The sequence below is a fragment of the Anomaloglossus baeobatrachus genome, chromosome 3 (assembly GCF_048569485.1).
Source record: "Anomaloglossus baeobatrachus isolate aAnoBae1 chromosome 3, aAnoBae1.hap1, whole genome shotgun sequence".
Lineage (NCBI taxonomy): Eukaryota > Metazoa > Chordata > Amphibia > Anura > Aromobatidae > Anomaloglossus > Anomaloglossus baeobatrachus.
Window position 1 is genome coordinate 188,201,731 of NC_134355.1, and position 19,067 is coordinate 188,220,797.

General features: G+C 45.2%; 1 long non-coding RNA gene across 1 annotated transcript in view; it reads right to left on the reverse strand.

The window, feature by feature from the left end:
* LOC142295117 (uncharacterized) overlaps positions 1–13,633 on the reverse strand; it is an 80,069-nt gene extending 66,436 nt beyond the window's left edge. Inside the window, exons 1-2 of the long non-coding RNA XR_012751369.1 lie at positions 13,528–13,633; positions 9,765–9,846 (exon numbers count right to left, since the gene is read on the reverse strand). This is a non-coding gene — a long non-coding RNA (uncharacterized LOC142295117). The remainder of the gene's footprint in view (positions 1–9,764; positions 9,847–13,527) is intronic.
* Positions 13,634–19,067: the final 5,434 nt, after the last annotated feature.

Here is a 19,067-nt window from a genome sequence, read left to right on the forward strand (position 1 = left end):
CCGTTGGTCTTTATTCTTCTCCCGGTTCCGCTTTATTATCCGCCACCTGGCCGGTGAGAAGAACGTACGGGCCGATGCCTTGTCACGTTGTATGGTTGTGTTGGAGGAGGACGAGGAGGAGCCTCGTCTTATACTACCCCCGGACAGCTTGAGGATGGTCACTCCCACTTCCTTGGACCAGGTGCCACCTGGCAAAACCCTCGTTCCCCCTGAACTACGGAACGAGGTGCTATCGTGGGCCCATGCCTCCAAGGTCGGGGGTCACTTTGGGGTCAAAAGGACCAGAGACCTGGTGACCAGGCATTATTGGTGGCCGAGACTACCCCAGGACGTACAGGAGTATGTGGGAGCCTGTATGTCGTGTGCTCGGAATAAGCCGTCCCGGCAGAGACCGGCAGGTCTTCTTCACCCACTGCCAGTGCCGGATCGTCCCTGGGAAGTGGTAGGGATGGACTTCCTGGGAGATCTGCCCAAGTCAGCAGGGCACAAGGTCGTATGGGTCATCACGGACCACTTCTCTAAAATGGTCCACTTGGTGCCTCTCCCACGACTCCCGACGTCACGTGCTCTCGCCACCTTGTTCATTCGGCATGTATTTAGGTTGCATGGCATGCCTGACAAGGTGGTGAGCGACCGGGGTCCCCAGTTCGCGTCTCGCTTCTGGAGAGAGCTCTGTAAGCTCCTGCAGATAGAGCTGAACATCTCCTCCGCATACCATCCCGAGACCAATGGACTAGTGGAGAGGACTAATCAAACCTTGGTAACTTACCTCCGCCATTTTATCTCCGCGCATCACGACAACTGGGCTAACCTCCTTCCTTGGGCCGAATTTGCCATTAACAATTCGGTCCATGAATCCTCTGGCCAGACTCCGTTCCTACTCAATAACGGACAACATCCCAGAATCCCGGTTCCGATGCCCATTACGTCACCCGATACTAGAGTGGAGGATTGGGCGACCAAGGCCCGGGAGATCTGGGATGACACCCAAGAGGCTCTTAAGAGGGCTAAAGACCGGATGGTGACAACGGCTGATGTTCGCCGTCGCCCTGCACCATCCTTCGCCCCTCGTTACCTAGTATGGCTGTCCTCTAAGAATGTTAACCTACGGGTACAGGCAGCCAAATTCGCCCCTAGGTATCTGGGTCCGTTTAAGGTACTACAGCAGGTAAACCCGGTGGCATACCGACTCCAGCTCCCTCCACGCTGGGCTATAGCCAACACCTTTCACGTGTCCCTCCTGAAACCCGTACGACTTAATAAATTCTCGGGGTCCCTGCCGGCTCAAACCGACTCCCCGTCCGACGACCCTGAGGTGGCAAAACTTGTGGAGACAAAAGTCATACAGGGCAAGAGGTACTACCTCGTGGAGTGGGCCGGCCGTGGTCCGGAGCATAGATCCTGGGAGTTGGAGGATCATATCCGCGCCCCGGGTTTGATAGCGGCCTTCGAGCACGGACAGGGGGGGGCCTAGACGGGGGGGTAATGTTGCATCTCGTGGCTCTCCTGAGGCAAGGACTGAGGCAGTCTCCCATTCCTTGCCTGCCACGAGCACTCCTGCTCAGCAGCGCCGAAGGTCTACCAGACTGCGCAGTGTGCAGGAGATACCTTCTCAGAGAGGCAGCAGAAGGGTGACACCTAGTGGTTCTCCTGTTACAAGGAGTGAAGCGGTCTCCCATTCCTGGCCTGCCGCAGACTCTCCTGCTCAGCGGCCCCGAAGGTCTGCGAGGCTGCGCAATGTGCAGAGGTTTACTGCTCAGGGAAGCAGTGAGATTCCTGTTATCTCTCCACATTGTGAGACCGAGGATCCCGCCTCTATTTCCCAGAGGCAGGAGGGTGAGCATGTGCAATGCGTGGTGGGTCCTGATTCGCTCACTGACGTCACACGGCTTGATGACAATGCTGGTGACGTGGTGAATCCTGACTGGCCAGGCTGGGACGTCGTGGACCCTGATTGGGTCAAGTCCGTCATCTCCGCCTCGCGCCCGCCCTCGGGTGGAGCTGCACCTCCTTAAAAGCTCCCCCTGCCATCATGGCGGCGCGCGACCGTCCTATGTTTGGATGTCTGGCAGCGTGCTGCCACGCCACTGCTCAGGCATTACTGTCTCCTGTGGGCTTGGCCCTTGCTGCTCCGGCAGTACCTCGTTTGCAGGCCGTGTTCCTGCCTTGCTGCTCCGGCAGTACCCCCGTCAACAGGCCGTGTTCCTGTCCCAGGTGAGCTCCTCAAGTCTCCATTGGACTCACCTGGTTATTGAAAGCACACGTGCGTGGGCACCTCTGTGCTACCCTCGTGCCATATTCTCGTGACTTCCACTGGCACACGTGCGTGGGCACCTCTGTGCTTCCCCGTGCAACAGGTACACCGAGCCGTGAGATCTGTGCCATACAACCCTCACGGGTTAGGGCAGATCGGTGTACATAGATCGTCTGTGACATTCCAGACGATCGCTAGCAGCAACCCGCTCACTCTTCACCCACCATAGCGGCGGTCCCTTACACCGCACAGTGGACCTTGACCGGCGGAAGCAGTCCATTTCCCATCTTGGCACGCTTCCCCGGGTCCCCCTCGTAACATTGGACCACGGCTCCCCCTCAGGTGCTACCTTTTGCCAGGGTCCTTGCTTTTACATCTGGCCTTCCCAGCTTTACAAGTGCTAATAGTGCTGGCTTGCATGCTATTATATATGTATCCTATATTTCTAGGATTGCATTTTAGAGTGCCTGTATATATCTCTTATATAGTGGTCAGGATAAGGCATTTCTACTGGTGAGTGTCTCCCTTGCTTTTGCTACTCTTATAGAAATGACTATTGTGTTTTTTTTCCTGTATATATATATATTTATTTGTGCAGGGGACCTCAATATTGTAAGTGTAAGTGTTGGCTGTATCTAAATAATCATGTACTATAACAATATGGGGTTACTTGATATTTCTGGTCACTGGTTGTGCAGCCTTGTCTTTTAATTGTTTTTACTTTTTGTTCAATAAAGGTTTTGCTATTTTCTCATATCGGGTTTTGCTCAATTATATTTCTCTCTGTCCTCCGCTTCTATTGGGCGGCCGCTGTGTGACGTCGCTGTGACGCCGAACGTCCCTCCCCCTTCAGGAAGAGGATGTTCGTCGCCCACAGCGAGGTCGTTCAGGAGGTAAGTACGTGTGACGGGGGTAAACGACTTTGTGCGACACGGGCAATAAATTGCCCGTGACACACAAACGATGGGGGCGGGTGCGATCGCTCACGCAATCGCACAATAAATCGTACCGTGTAACACCGCCCTTAGCTGTTGTTGGAAGGATTTAAATATTAGTGGTGTGAAACCATCCGGCCCTGGGCTCTTCCCTGCTGGAGTATTTTTTGTAGCATCATCAACTTCTAGTTCGGAGAACCTTACTACTAGTTGATTTACTGAATACTTGGATAAAGGAGGATGGTCGTATTAGCTATGTATTGATCTATATGTTGTAAACTTTGAGGGCCTAGGTCTGAAAATTTTCCCTTTATATTATATAAGTTGGAGTAGTATGTTTTCAATATATCCAATATCTGTAGGGAAACCTGGTGGGTCAGTGGTTAGCACTGCAGTCTTGCAGCGCTGGGGTCCTGTGTACAAATCCCACCAAGGACACCATCTGCAAGGAGTTTGTATGTTCTCCCTGTGTTTGCATGAGATTCCTTTGGGTACTCCGGTTTCCTCCCACACTCCAAAGACATACTAATAGGGAATTTAGATTGTGATCCCCAATGGGGACAGTGATGCTAACATCTGTAAAGTGCTATGGAATTAATAGCACAATAGGGGGAGTGATATTTAAAAATGTAAGAGCATGCAGACCATAGAAAACTGTCTATGGACGAGGGATGAGGTTGTCCATGTTTCAATTACTACCAATAAAGTGCATATGTAATTTGAATAAGGTGGTAAAAATTAAAATGAACACTAGATGGTAGTATTCTTATAAAGTGCATATGTAATTGGATATAACGGTACAAAAAATAAATACAAGATAAAAGAAGTATTTAATTAATATAAATATACAGTAAAAGACTATATCTTAAAACATGCATATACTGTACAATTAAGTGTGATGGTAGGGATTATAATGAACAATGGATGTTAACAATATTAGATTATTAAAAATATGCAGTAGAAAAACTTATATTTAAAAGCCACACACATTTCTACATTCCTCTACAAAGTAAGCCAAGACTTTCAATAAAGAGCGACATGCATTGGTTTGTCCCTGATTAGGTGCATACTTACCTGCAACAGTATACAAGGTTGAGAATATTTTCAGCTTTAAAATGACATATATATCCTCAGAATCTATGTGAATGTCTGCAATAGAATATCCTATAGATTTATGAATGGCTACATACATACCTTTCCATCGTGGCTCAGGATTGATGCTGTGGAACTACTTTGAATAGTACCAATCTGTAATAGTGGGGGCATCATCCTTTTTGAAATGAGTCTCTTGGAGAATCAGTAAATATACCCTCTGTTTGTGCATACAATAAGGTACCTGAGATCTTTTTGAGGGACATTGAAGTCTTTGCTATTTAGAGAAATAAGTTTCACTCCTTTCATGATTATGTTATTTTAAGTCCACTGCCGCTCCCACCTGGGGGTGGGGGGGGTTGTAGGAGCAGGGAAGAGAGAAAGGAGGGGTGAAAGAGAACCCCCCCTCTTTGAGGGGTAAGGTGACGTAGAAAGAAAGGAAGAAAGATGAGAGAATTTTAATGAGTCAGTATAAATGGGAAGGAAGAATGGTGAGAGTGTTGTAGAGCCGTGTACTTACAATGAATACGTGAGCTAGAGGTCTCAATTAAGTCAGAGGAAAACCAATAGCAACTACAATGTCACGACTGGCGGGATACAGATCCCCTCTGTTTGGGTAATGAGGTTTTCATGGAGGGGGGTTTCTCTCTGGGCCGGGAACACGCTACATATTACACTTAAATATATGAGAATATATTACTTAAAGAGCAACAACTATACCTAGTAAAGTTATGATCAAGACTGTATGTAATTTTAATTAGGCCAATATTAACCAAACGAAACTGGCCTTATGGTCAAATGCAAAGCATTTTTTATTAGGTCCCATACTGGGTCTGTGGGAACCGAGGCTGGTCGCTGCTATTACAAAACAATGCTTATAACTTTGACTGAGTACAGTATATGTTTTATTGTAACGAAATATCTCTAGTGGCCTGACCGGACATGTGAGTGACGGCATTGCATGAGAGCTCTGGAGGAAAGCGCCTGTCTAACCTTTCACTGGGCCTCACACTTTCAGTATTTGGCAGCGCTGATACCCCGTGATACCCGTTAAATCTATTCCCAGCTATAGTAGATACACCAAGGCAGAGGTAACCATGTTTGATCAGTTTAACTGATATAAAGATTACATTTGGCTCACATGCAATGTCATTGTTTGTTTTAATGTTTTGTTTATTGAACAGTTATAAACAAAATGTATACAAATATCAGAGAGCATAGACAGATCTAGTATCGCTATTAAACTAATTTGCATTGAACCGCCTTCCAGGTCTGATGTCGTCTGTGGGGTGACATTCTCAAATCGATTGATAGTCTTTATATCAGACGAGGGGTGGAAGGCGAGCGAGACCATAACTTGCCCTCGAAATATTATAAAAAACAGTTTTTTCCTTTTTCTTATTAAAAAAAAAACAAATAAGAGAAACTAGGAAATAGGAGGGGGGGGGGTGTAACTGAGACTCCTGAAAGGAGCCTTTTAGCACTTGAAACTCAGTTTTAGTAAGAGAGATAGGGGGTCCAAGAGATTGGAGAAAGGGGGAAGAGATAGGGGGGTGGAGTAGGAAGAGGGTGTTGGTCTAGGGTCCATTCATCATATGTCCATAATAATCGGGACTAAGTCATCAGCTCGTTCAGTCCCCTAATGGGGGGGAGGAGATGACTTAGAATCCTTTATGGCATCTTCTGCGCAACCGCCGCCAAAAAAGGGGGTTTGGACTTGTAATCCTTCCAGGCATTCCAAACTTGCATAAAGGAGAACATATTCTGTCGTGAGAGGGCTGAGAGCTCTTCCGCGTAGTATAATTGGTCAATTTTCAGTAGTAGCTGCGAGATGGTGGGTATCATTGTTGTGCGCCACAGTTGGGCAATCAGCAGTTTACAGGCTGAGCTCACAAATGACACTAGTCTCGAGTTAGCTTTATCATTAGGCCACAGTGGGAAATTTAGTAGCAGATGCATGGGTTCTGGGTCCCCCTGTTTGCTTGTAAGGTCAGAGATCAGCTGAGTTGCTGTCTTCCAGAATATCTGGAGGCGTGGGCATGTCCACCATATGTGGAGATATGTTCCCTTGTCCCCCTCGCATCTCCAACAGAGATCCGAAGAGGCGGATTTCCATGTGCCGACCGTGGTAGGGACTATGTACCATCTCGCAACTACTTTGAAAGAATTCTCTTGGACCCTCACACAACATGATGGTCCGTGCGAGGCTCCGTAGATTTGGCTCGTTTGAGCATCGGTAAATGAGGTGTTCAGATCTTTTTCCCATTTCAGTATGTAAGCTCTCTTTACTGCTAATTCTTTTGTAAGTAGAGTGTTATATAAGCGAGATAGGATTTTTTTGGGGGACCTTGTTTGCGAGCAATAGGATTCAAATGTGGTTAGGGGTCTAGCGAGGTTGGATTGTGGCAGTAGTGGTTGGATTGTGTGTTTTATTTTCATGTAATGGAGAAATGTGAGTTTAGAGAGGAGGGGGATCTCACCCATCTCCTGCCTCGAGACCAGAGAGCCGTCCTCCAAGACATCCGTAGCCGGGATCTTTGCATTACTCAGGTGCGTGGATTTTGCGGTATTGGCAAGATTCAGGCTGAAGTCTAGAATATCGGAGATTAGGGTAAGTGGGGAGAGGGGGGGGCCAGGAGCTCCACGTTATGGTTCCAATTGTCCAGAAGTGTTCTAGTCAGTTCGTTGGTAAAGGTTCTTTTATTTCCCTGACAGGAGGGAGCGAGTAAGAGGGCTCGTAAGGGGGTGGGGGCCAAGTGTTCCTCTATTGTCGTCCATAACTTATTCGGAGGGCGTCTGACCCAGTCTACTGCTCTAGAGAGGACGGCGGCTTTATAGTATGTGGATATGTTGGGGAGTCCCATATCCCCTTTGTCCTTTGGGAGGCTCAATGTGTGAAAGTTAATTCTTGGTTTATGTTTGTTCCAGATGTAGTTGGAAATTAAAGAATTGCATTGAGAAAGGAAAGATTTGGGGACTGGTATAGGTAACATTTGAAAGAGGTATATGAGTTTTGGGAGTATGATGCTTTTGATTAGATTTTTCCGGCCTATCCAAGAGATAAAAGGTGCTTTCCAAGAGGCTATTTGCGTGGTAAGTTTGGGAAGGAGAGGCTTGTAATTTAGGTCAAAAAGGGATTTGGGGGCTTTCCCTATTTTGATGCCGAGATAGGTAATGTGGCTTTTTGGCCACCTGAATGGGAACGACTGTTGAAGAAGTTTAGTGACATTGCCCGGGATGTTTAAACTCAGCGCTTCAGATTTGGAGAGATTGATTTTGAAGTTGGACCATTGGCTGTAATCTTCTAGTGTGTTCATGAAGGCAGGGAAGCCTCTTTCCGGTCTGGACATTACTACCAACAAGTCGTCCTCAAAGGCGGCGGACTTGTGGTGAGTCCCCTGTAGGTTAATCCCCTCAATTTCCTGGTTTCGTTGGATGGAGCATATTAATGGCTCCATTACCATGACAAAGAGTAGGAGGGACAAGGGGCAACCCTGCCTGGTTCCATTTCTGATATCGAAGGGGTCAGTCAGCGTGTTATTTATTTTGATTCTGGCTGTGGGGGACGTGTACATCTGTAGTATTGCATGTATGACAGTCGGAGGAAAGTGAAAAGCTTCCAACGTGCCCCGCAAGAAGGTCCAGTCCACCCTATCGAATGCCTTCTCGGCATCCGTTCCCAAAAGCACAAGGGGCAAGTTCTGGGCCCTAGCATATTGCATTAGGTGAAGTAAACGTAGCGCATTATCTTTCCCTTCTCTTCCTCGTACAAATCCGGATTGCTCCGGAGATATGAGGTCAGGAAGGATTTCCGCAACCCGGTTAGCGATTAAGCTAGCGTAGATTTTTAGGTCCACATTCAGAAGTGAAATGGGCCTATAACTTCCACAACTTTCCGGGTCTTTCCCTTCCTTATGTATTAATGATATGTGGGCTTCCAGGGCTTGTTTGGGAATAGGATCACCGAGAAGTAAAGCATTGCATGTTGCCAGGAGGTGATCCCCCAAGATATCAAAGAATTTTTTATAATAAATGGTTGGTAGGCCGTCCGGGCCTGGTGCTCTTCCCATGGGGCATTTGGACAGGATGGACTGAACCTCAGCATGAGAAAACGGTTTTGTCAGGGATTCTTGTTGTGTTTTGGAGAGTGTCGGGAGGTTTAATTTGGCTAGATAGTTATGTATGCCGCATTTTCTCTTGTCTTTTTCTGTTGCTGACTCTTCTGGCCGAGATTGGTATAAGGTCTTATAAAATTGTAGAAATTCATTTGAGATTTGGGAATAGTCCTGGGTGCGATGGCCCTGTGGTGTTTTAAGTGTATGTATAAACGTGCGAGCCTGTCTTGTTTTTATTAGTGACATCATAAGTTTGGAGGCTTTGTCCCCATGTACAAATATGCGTTTTTTCCAGCTCAAATGTAATTTGGCTGACTGTTTATTGAGTATGTCTCTCAGTGCCACCCGCTTGGCAGTCAATAGTTCTAAAGTCTGTTGGGACAGAGATTTTTTGTGTTGGGTTTCCAAAGTAGTTATATCTTCATATAGGCTTTGTAGAATTAGTTTCCTTTGTTTATTAAGGTGTGAGGAAATGGAAATCAGTTCTCCCCTTATGACCTCTTTATGTGCTTCCCATAAAATTGGTGCATTGATGTCTTGTGTCTTATTCTCCGCAAAGTAATTGCGGAGACGATCAGAAATACGTTTCCTATTGTCTTCTGAGGAGAGGACTGATTCATTTAACCTCCATGTGCGGTGGATCAGATATGGCCTCTGCAATGTGAAACTTGCCGTGACATAAGCGTGATCAGAGTGTGGCGTAGATTGGATTGTTGTGTCAGTGACGTTAGGTAATAGAAACCTGGGTAAAAAAATGTAATCTAGCCTGTGGTATGATTTATGGGGATGGGAGAAGAAGGTGAAATCTTTGGTTGTCGGATGTTGTAATCGCCAGACATCGATCAGGGAAAGAGAGAGGAGAGAAGTTTTGATCCGGGAGAGGTCCCTGAGTGATATGTGGCTCTTTTTTGAGGTTGAGTCTAATTTTGGCTCCAGGGCTACATTAAAGTCTCCACAGAGTATTGGAGTGCCTTCCGAAAAGGTCCTGAATTTTTTGAGTGTGGAAAGTAGCCATCGAACCTGTTTGACATTTGGAGCATAAATATTTCCCATAGTTACCATTGAGCCCGCCAATAGGCCTTTAACAAATATGAACCGGCCATCAGGATCAATTACTTCATGATGGGGTAAAAAGGGTATGTCTTTGGCGAGTGCTATCGACACTCCTTTAGTACGTTTATTTGGGGAGGGGGCATGAAACCACGTGTTATAGTGTGCTTTTTCAAAGCTTGGAATTTTGCCTTTGCAGAAGTGTGTTTCCTGTAAAAAGATTATGTCAATATGTTTCTTATGAAAGTTAGATAGAGTCTGTGCCCTTGGTATGGGGGAGTTCAACCCGTGCGCGTTAAGACTTATCACATTAAATACCTTATGATGTGTCGGCATAGTGACAATTGCGGGTGGATGTCTCTTTTTCCGGTGGGATGAATGGACCAGACCCACGACCATGCTGGGAAAGGAAAGAGCAGATGGGATGGAGGGTGGAGAAAAGATCAGATAGGGAACAAGGTGTTAAATTCAACAATAACAACATTTTCAACATCGGAATAAAAATGGGTATGCATCGAGAGGGAGCAGAAAGTGCAGTACCCCTAAAGTGACTTCATGCTTTTAGCATGTATAAGCAATGGCGGGCAATAGTAGGCCTGAACCTAGGCCCTCTCATGGGGCTCGCTTTCTGAGTTCATCTGGAGCTTCTGTGCCGCATTGCGCCTGGGCCTTTGGGTCTTCGGAATGATGCTGTGCCAAGGTGACGGCTCTGGAAGTTGCTGTAGCGTAGATGCCGAACTGTGGATTTCCAATTCAGGGTATTTCTCCAAAGTAATCCCCAGGTCTTCACAGATTCGTCTAATTTCAGCTGATGTTTTGCCTTGGTAGTGTTTCCCTTTTGCTGTTATTGCAATGCAAATGGGTATAGCCAGCGATATGGGAATTGGCGTAGCTCTTCTGTAAAGGGTTTTAGTATTCGCCTTTTGGTCAGAGTGGTGGCTGCAAGGTCTTGAAATATCCGGATTTCGGAGTCTTCATACCTTATGGTGCCAGCTTCCCTTGCTTTTTTAAGAATGAGCTCCTTAATTCGGTAGTCCATGAAGCGGCAGATGACATCTCTTGGTGGTTCCCCCTGTCTGGGACGGGGTCTCAATGATCTATGGGCTCTGACCAGCTCTATCGGTGGTGTAGGATCAGCGTCTATCAGGTCGGAGAAGATGCTTTGAAGAGCCGGGATCAGGGCTTCGTTTGCTACCGATTCTGGGAGGCCTTTTAATCTGAGGTTGTTCCGCCTCTCTCTATTTTCATGATCCTCCAGAATAGCATGTATTTGATTGACACTATCTTCTTGTTGGTGGAGACAAGAGATGATGGCATTGGAGGTTGTGGTGATAGTGGCCTGGGAAGCTTCTAGTGTTTCCACTCTGTGGCCTATCTGGCCAATATCCTGTTTGATGTGAGAGAGTTCTTTCACTACCGGTTCTAAGACTTTGTTGAGAATCCGTTTGATAAAGGACCTGGAGATTGGGAGGCTCTTGCTGGAATCCATGTCCTCTGCATCACTTGCGTCATCTTCCATTTCTTGTGTGGCATTAGCAGATGAGTTTTGAAGACTGTCAGCCCCCGCCTCTGCTGGCAAGAGATGTTTTTTGAGAAACTTATCGACATCTGCCTGAGTCGTGGTCACCGCTGGTTTGGGCAGAGCGCTGGCCATTTTATTGCCAAATTTGACCATGTCGAAGTCAGTTCTTATGGTATTATGTTATAATGAGTAGAGTGGGGGTCTGGTCCCTCTGCTCCCTCTGAGCATTATGGAGTTCACCGCTTTACATGCCCCTGTGGGGGGGGTGTCCGATGGACTGTGCCTTTATATGGAGTGTAGGTCCGCGTGGACGTTCTCTGTGCCCACTCCTCTGTGTGTTCCCGTCGGCAGCCCCAGGGTCTAGGACAGGGGTGGGCAATTAATTTTCCCATGGGGCCGCATGAGAAATTGGGATTGGTTTAGAGGGCCGGACTAATATAATTACCTCAGTTCTACCCAATATACTACATCACTACACCCCCTCCATATACTACACCTGTAATAAACTACACCACTACACCCCTATATACTACACCTGTATTATACTACACTCCCTCCATATACCTGTAATATACTACACCCCCATATACACCTGTATTATACTACACCACTATATAATACACCTCCGATATACTACATCATTACACCCCTATATACTACACCTGTAATATAGTACACCTCCATATAGCACACCTGTAATATACTACATCACTACACCACTATATACACCTGTAATATACTACATCATTACACCCCATATACTACACCTGTAATATACTACACCTCTATATAGCACACCTGTAATATACTACATCACTACACCACTATATAGCACACCTGTAATATACTACACCTCCATATAGCACACCTATAATATACACCTCCATATAGCACACCTGTAATATACTACGCCTCCATATAGTACACCTGTAATATACTACACCTCCATATAGCACACCTGTAATATACTACACCTCTATATAGTACACCTGTAATATACTACATCACTACACCCCATATACTACACCTGTAATATAGTACACCCCCATATAGCACACCTGTAATATACACCGCCATATAGCACACCTGTAATATACTACACCTCCATATAGCACACCTGTAATATACTACACCTCCATATAGCACACCTGTAATATACTACATCACTACACCTCCATATAGCACACCTGTAATATACTACACCTCCATATAGCACACCTGTAATATACTACACCTCTATATAGTACACCTGTAATATACTACACCTCCATATAGTACACCTGTAATATACTACACCTCCATATAGTACACCTGTAATATACTACACCTCCATATAGCACACCTGTAATATACTACACCTCCATATAGCACACCTGTAATATACTACACCTCCATATAGCACACCTGTAATATACTACATCACTACACCCCTATATAGCACACCTGTAATATACTACGCCTCCATATAGTACACCTGTAATATACTACACCTCCATATAGCACACCTGTAATATACTACACCTCCATATAGCACACCTGTAATATACTACATCACTACACCCCTATATAGCACACCTGTAATATACTACACCTCCATATAGTACACCTGTAATATACTACACCTCCATATAGTACACCTGTAATATACTACACCTCCATAGAGCACACCTGTAATATACTACATCACTATACCCCCATATACTACACCACTATATACACCTCCATATAGCACACCTGTAATATACTACACCTCCATATAGCACACCTGTAATATACTACACCTCCATATAGCACACCTGTAATATACTACACCTCCATATAGCACACCTGTAATATAGTACACCCCCATATAGCACACCTGTAATATAGTACACCCCCATATAGCACACCTGTAATATACTACACCTCCATATAGCACACCTGTAATATACTACACCTCCATATAGCACACCTGTAATATACACCTCCATATAGCACACCTGTAATATAGTACACCCCCATATAGCACACCTGTAATATAGTACACCCCCATATAGTACACCCCCATATAGCACACCTGTAATATACTACACCTCCATATAGCACACCTGTAATATACTACATCACTATACCCCCATATACTACACCACTAGCCTGCACCCCCATATCACACACACTACACCCCCATATGTCACACACCATGCCCACATATCTCACCCTGCCCGTACCCCAACTTACCCCTCTCAAACACTCTGCACCCCTTCACATCCTTCTGTCAGTCTGCAGCCCTCATATGCCACTCACCCTGCAGCTCCATCTTCCCTCATATGCCACTCACCCTGCAGCTCCATGTTCCCTCATATGCACTCACCCTGCAGCTCCATGTTCCCTCATATGCACTCACCCTGCAGCTCCATCTTCCCTCATATGCCACTCACCCTGCAGCTCCATGTTCCCTCATATGCACTCACCCTGCAGCTCCATGTTCCCTCATATGCACTCACCCTGCAGCTCCATCTTCCCTCATATGCACTCACCCTGCAGCCCCCCTCCCCCTCATGTCCCCTCTTTTCTCATTACCAGTCATCATGTGTCCACATCTCCTTCAGGATTCACTATCTTTGCTTTCTGCCCGGCATCCTGTGTCTCCTCCCACACAGTCACATGGGCGTGACATCATCGCAGGTCCTGCAAAATGAATTATTCCGTCTGCTGTGCTGCTTCTTCTCCTGCCGGGCGGGAACTTTTGAAATGACACACGCAGCGCAGTACTGACAACGTCAGAGCGCGCGCGTGTGTCACTGACAATTAGTGCCGGCAGGGAACAGAGGAAAGACTCCTGCGTTCCGCTGCCTGCACTGACTGTGCGGACCTGCACAGGATCTCCCCCTGCTCGGCACGCTGCAGCCCAGCTCCACTGCACCGGCTGAAGACGGGCGGGCCGGTCACAGAGAGCAGGCGGGCCGGATGTGGCCCGCGGGCCGCCACTTGCCCAGGTCTGGTCTAGGAAGATATATGGCTCAGGATCTTAGAATATTGCCAAAGTGCCCTTCTTGCGACCCTAAATGTGAGAGTCTCATCCCTGGCAGGGCCTCAGGTAGTGGAGAGAGGAGTGGGGTGTCCCCTAAGATGTTGTGGACGCAGCCCTTAGGCTATGAGGGGGGGCCTCTTTGCTTGGGGCTCCCTCAGGCTCTCCTGTCTGGTACCTAAGTGCGGCCTCTCTGCGGATGCGGGCCTGGCAGCCCCCCGACTCCTGGATTGGCATGCGTCGTTCAGCTGTGGGAGAGGGGGGGAGGAGGACGCCGTCCCGGTGAATGGGGGTCGCGGCGGTGTATGCCCTGGACTCTCCTGGGTCTCACGGGGTGGATGCGGGAGGGCGTCCGGAGGGCGTCCGGAGGTTTTCACTTACCGCCCGAACTCCTCTCCGGTCCCGGCAGGGTCTCCCAAAGCGCCACCCGCAGCTGTCGCGAGGCTTCCGGCCGGAACTCCGGATCTCCCGGCGGCCGCCCAAAGGCCCGACGCGTCCCACCGCCTCCCCTGCTCCGGCTCTGTCTGACTGGTGACCGGGTAAGTAGCAGCGTCCTCTCCACTTCTTGTCGGCCGTCTGGTTTGTGTCCTGCGGCTGTGTGTTTGCCGCGCTTGCCTCTGGCCTGCGGAATCGGGGGGGGGTTCAGGTCTCCAAGATGGCGGCGGTCCCTCTCCTCATCTCCCTGATCGCCGGGCTTGCTGGTTTGTGATGCCGAGTCTGGGGGGGGACGGCTCTGTGCGATCTCGGTCAGCTCTGCCCGGGCCCCTTGCCGTTGTCCGGGTCACCCCAGCACGAGTGCTCCACGTCACCGGGGGTCCCGCTGTTCGGGCCCTGCGGCCTACTGTGTGCTTCCTGGCCTCAGTCTCGAGGAGCCTCCCCGGGGTCCCAGCACTAGTGTAGCCAGCTAATTCAGGGTCGCCTTCTTTCCATCAGGTCTCTGTGGCTCAGGTGAAGGGTCCCGGCCTGAGTATTGATGGCGGGGGAGCAGCATGTTGTCAGATGGTCTGGAGCTCCCTCATGTACGTCTGTCTCCGACTGCGGCCATTTTGGACTCCCACATGCAATGTCATTGGATTATACCCATCCCCCACGATATGGCCATTACCAGCCTAGAATACTATCTTGACACATATAGCAAATAACAATTAAAAAATTTCTCATAACTTTGGTTAAAATTTCTTCTCAGCCTTAACTATTTTACATTTGACAATATATTCTCCTTGCAGCATACAGGAGTCAGCACGAGAGTAAAATTCGTAAAATTCTCCCCATCGCTGGTGGATATAGTAACGGCTCGCTGGGAAGAAATTTATATTTATAACAATACCAATCCTTTTTTTTCAATAATATAGTATGGCTGGGAAGATATATTGATCACCTCCTCATTGTGTGGAGGGGGTTCACAATGTGAAGCAATATCTATGGTTCAACATATGAATAATAACTACTTTAATTTCAAATTTACGAGTGGCATCAGGCATAATAAAATCATTTTTCTGGATATCACCTTATCAGTAATTAATGGAAAAGTGATTATCTCTTCATACCGAAAACCGCTTTCCAATAACAGCATTTTGGAAGCAAATTCCTGTCACCTCACACGTTATAAAAAACATACCTGCGGGTGAACTCATTCGTACTAAAAGATATTGCTCTTATGAATGTACTTATAATGGTGAAGCGAAGAAAATTTGTGCACAGCTTAAAGACAGAAAATACCCTGATTGGGCCTTAAACAGGGCATGTTCTGTGGTGGAAAAAACTTTTGATTCCTAAAAGAATAATTGTATCAATAATACAATTTCCTCCATAACATTTTCCACTCATTACAATACCTATTATAATAAAATTACAAGCATTTTGAAAAAATAACAATGTTGGAACAGGATCCATTTCTAAAAAAAAACATAATGAAAACACATGAGATTCGCTATGTAGCAAAGAAAGTGCCCACGTTACAAAATATCCTATAACCTAGCCTTTTTTTATGCAGAACAAAAGTATAAATCAGACACTTGGTTAAATCTAAAAGGTTTTTACAAATGTGGGGAAGTTAGATGTAAGTGCTGTGAATATGAACATAAAACCAATAAGTTTACATCTATGTGCAACAAACTTATTTTCCCTATCACTAGCTTATAAATTGTAATACAAACTATGTTGCTTACCATGTGAAGTGCGCCTCTTGTCTGCTTCAATAGGTGGGCTATACTACAGGTCCCCACAAAAAGCGCATTGGAAAACAAATGTATGAGATATCTAATGTGAAGTCTATTGGCATCTTGGCATTGTCTAAACACTTTGCCAGAGTACCTAGAAGGACCTTATCTGCCTTCAGATTCACGGGATTGGAAAAAGTTTACAAACCTTCACAGGTTGGGATTTAATAGAGAAAGTCAGTGGATCTTCAATTTAGAAAGTCGAAACCCTAAGGCTGTGTCAGCACTTTGCGTCGTCGTAGTTGCAGTTCTAAACGCATATTTTGGCAGTAATTGCTTTTGCCAAAGTTGCTTTTGACCACAGAAATGCGATAAATGCGTGTGCGTTTTTTTACCGCGTTTTAGCCGCGTTTTTAGCGCTTTTTACATGCTTTTCCATTGCGTAAAGACAGATGCATTTTGAACATAAAAACACTGCTAAATAAAGTTTAAACAGTCAAAAACTATGAAAAAAGGGAAAAAAAATAAAACAAATATAATTATTAAAATCATAACGAAAATAGTTATATTTAATATAATTATAGCGGTTTTATACTATTTATCGCTAAAATAACAATAAATTAATATTTTTCATTCATTTAATTGTCGGACTATGCGTGTGTGTAAAGGGACATATCATTCCATTATTTTGATGTCAGAAACGCATGCTTTCTGCAGCTAAAAAGCAGGTAAAACGCTGGAATTTTGATGTTTCTTGCTTTTTACAACCTCTCATTGACTTCAATGTGAGCAAAACGCAGCCCAAATGGCAAAAACAATTGACATGCTGCTTCTTTGAACGCTGAGTTTTTGCCCAAAATTATGCAAATTAAACGCAGCGTTTTGAACTGCAAAGTGCGCACGCACAAGAAATCCCATAGACTTTGCTGGAAAGTCAAAACGCATGCCTTTTGGCATGAAAATGCTGCAGTTCAAAACGCAGCAGAACGCAGGTGAAAACGCAAAGTGCGGACACAGCCTAAAGGATTGAATAGCAGAAAGGTTTTCATACTGTAGTATTAACCCATTTTAGATAATCTTCCCAGCATCTATTCATTTAGTGTAGTATCCCTGTCTCTTTCTTCACCATATGCTACATATATGAGAGGACCATATTATAGAAAAATAAGTAGCTAGAGCCACTCCCACACATTATTGAGCTGTCATATAAAGTGAAAGAGGGAGCATATAGGGGCTCACCTAAAATAGAAAATAATACAAAAAGAATCCTCCGTTGCTAAAGTAAAAAAGCATTATTATATCAAACCATATTACAAGATGATTAAAAGTCAGTTTTTATCAAATACAAAGACATATAATAGAGACACAAGTGCACAAAAGAGTCCTAAAGAAACCTACTACCAGTCAGCACATCCACAAATGGAGTCCTACCCTAACAAAGAAATAATGGTAGTAATAAATATCATGTCAATATAAGTAAAATAGATCCACAAGGAAAAAAAATCATTTTCACCTGTGTTACCTCTAAATGACCACTAGATGGTGGAAGAGGTCCATGGGAGAACATCAGCATAGAATCAATATGAAGCAAATAACAACTGGAGAGTCCAGTTCAGTGGGAGTCCAGAGAGGTTTAATTATGGTACTGAGGTAACTGAGCAATTGGTCAGCAGACTGAAATATCTGCTGAATCAAAAACCCGCCTATGGTGGAACAAGACATTTATGGAGCGTTACCTGGAGAAGGGGTTGATACCAAGAGGGTTACGCATACAACTTTTTCCATCTTTTGACAATAAGGAGAAGGTTTTTAAAAAACAATGGGAAGAAGTTTCAAATACTTATTAGTTTGCTAGTGGGACACAATGTAAATACTCGTGTTATTGAATCAGAGATTAACTCCATCCAAGAAAAACTGGCGGGTCAACTGTGCCAGGAAAAACTCTCTAAATTAAACTCTGACTTTTCCGAGTGGGAAAGGGAGATCATTGGAGTTAATTTAAAACTAAAAAATATCAGAGATTCACTCGATTATAAAAATGACTGTGTACAGATGGCGAGGAACTCCTAGAAAACAGCTAAATGAATCATGATCCCGCTCCAGCTCCATCTCATCCCTGTCCCTGGTAGTTGGTCTACTAATAAATTTATGGGAAGATTTGTACAATCAACAAGGACTGGAAATTGGAGGGACACGAACTTCCATACTTATGTAAAATTACACCTTCCCAATCTATGGATAAAAAGAGTAAAAGAGATTTAGAGGTAATTAACCTATCTAACCATATTTTGACAGAAACACAATAAGAAGTTCTTAAATTTGGACTTACTTTTTCCCGTGATGCTAATTTAGTTTTTTTTACAGTGATTAAAGATCTTCACTTATTTTTGAGAAAACTGGTTTATATAGACTACATTCCAGGGGGAACACAGATGAGCAAATTTTCACTAAAGCATAATTGGATGCAATTAAAATCTTGAAGGAGTTGGAGGACGAGTTAACTGATACCCCTTCAGGTAGTCTTCTGCCTTTCCAAAATCCACCAAAAATAACTTTTACAACAACAATAGGGGATGCAGTCCCGTTATGCCATTCCACCATCCCGACCACAAACAACTCCCAAAAACATATGTACACTAGACGCAGATATTGCAGCTCTGTAGGGGGCAAAACAAAAAAAATAAAAGATAATAATAGAGTAATAGGTACTTTACTTTCAGTAATTTGGTGCTACTAATAAGGCAACAGAGTGGACCTGACTAATGATGGTTAAGAGCCCCAATCTAAATCTCTATAGTTTTCTACAGTAGATGCAAAGCCCGAGCCATCTATCCATACTGCCCAGATTTTTTCAAATTTAGAGATACAATTTATTTTTAGGTATTTGGTTTTCTACATATTTATTAGCAAGTTGATTTTACTTATACATTTTG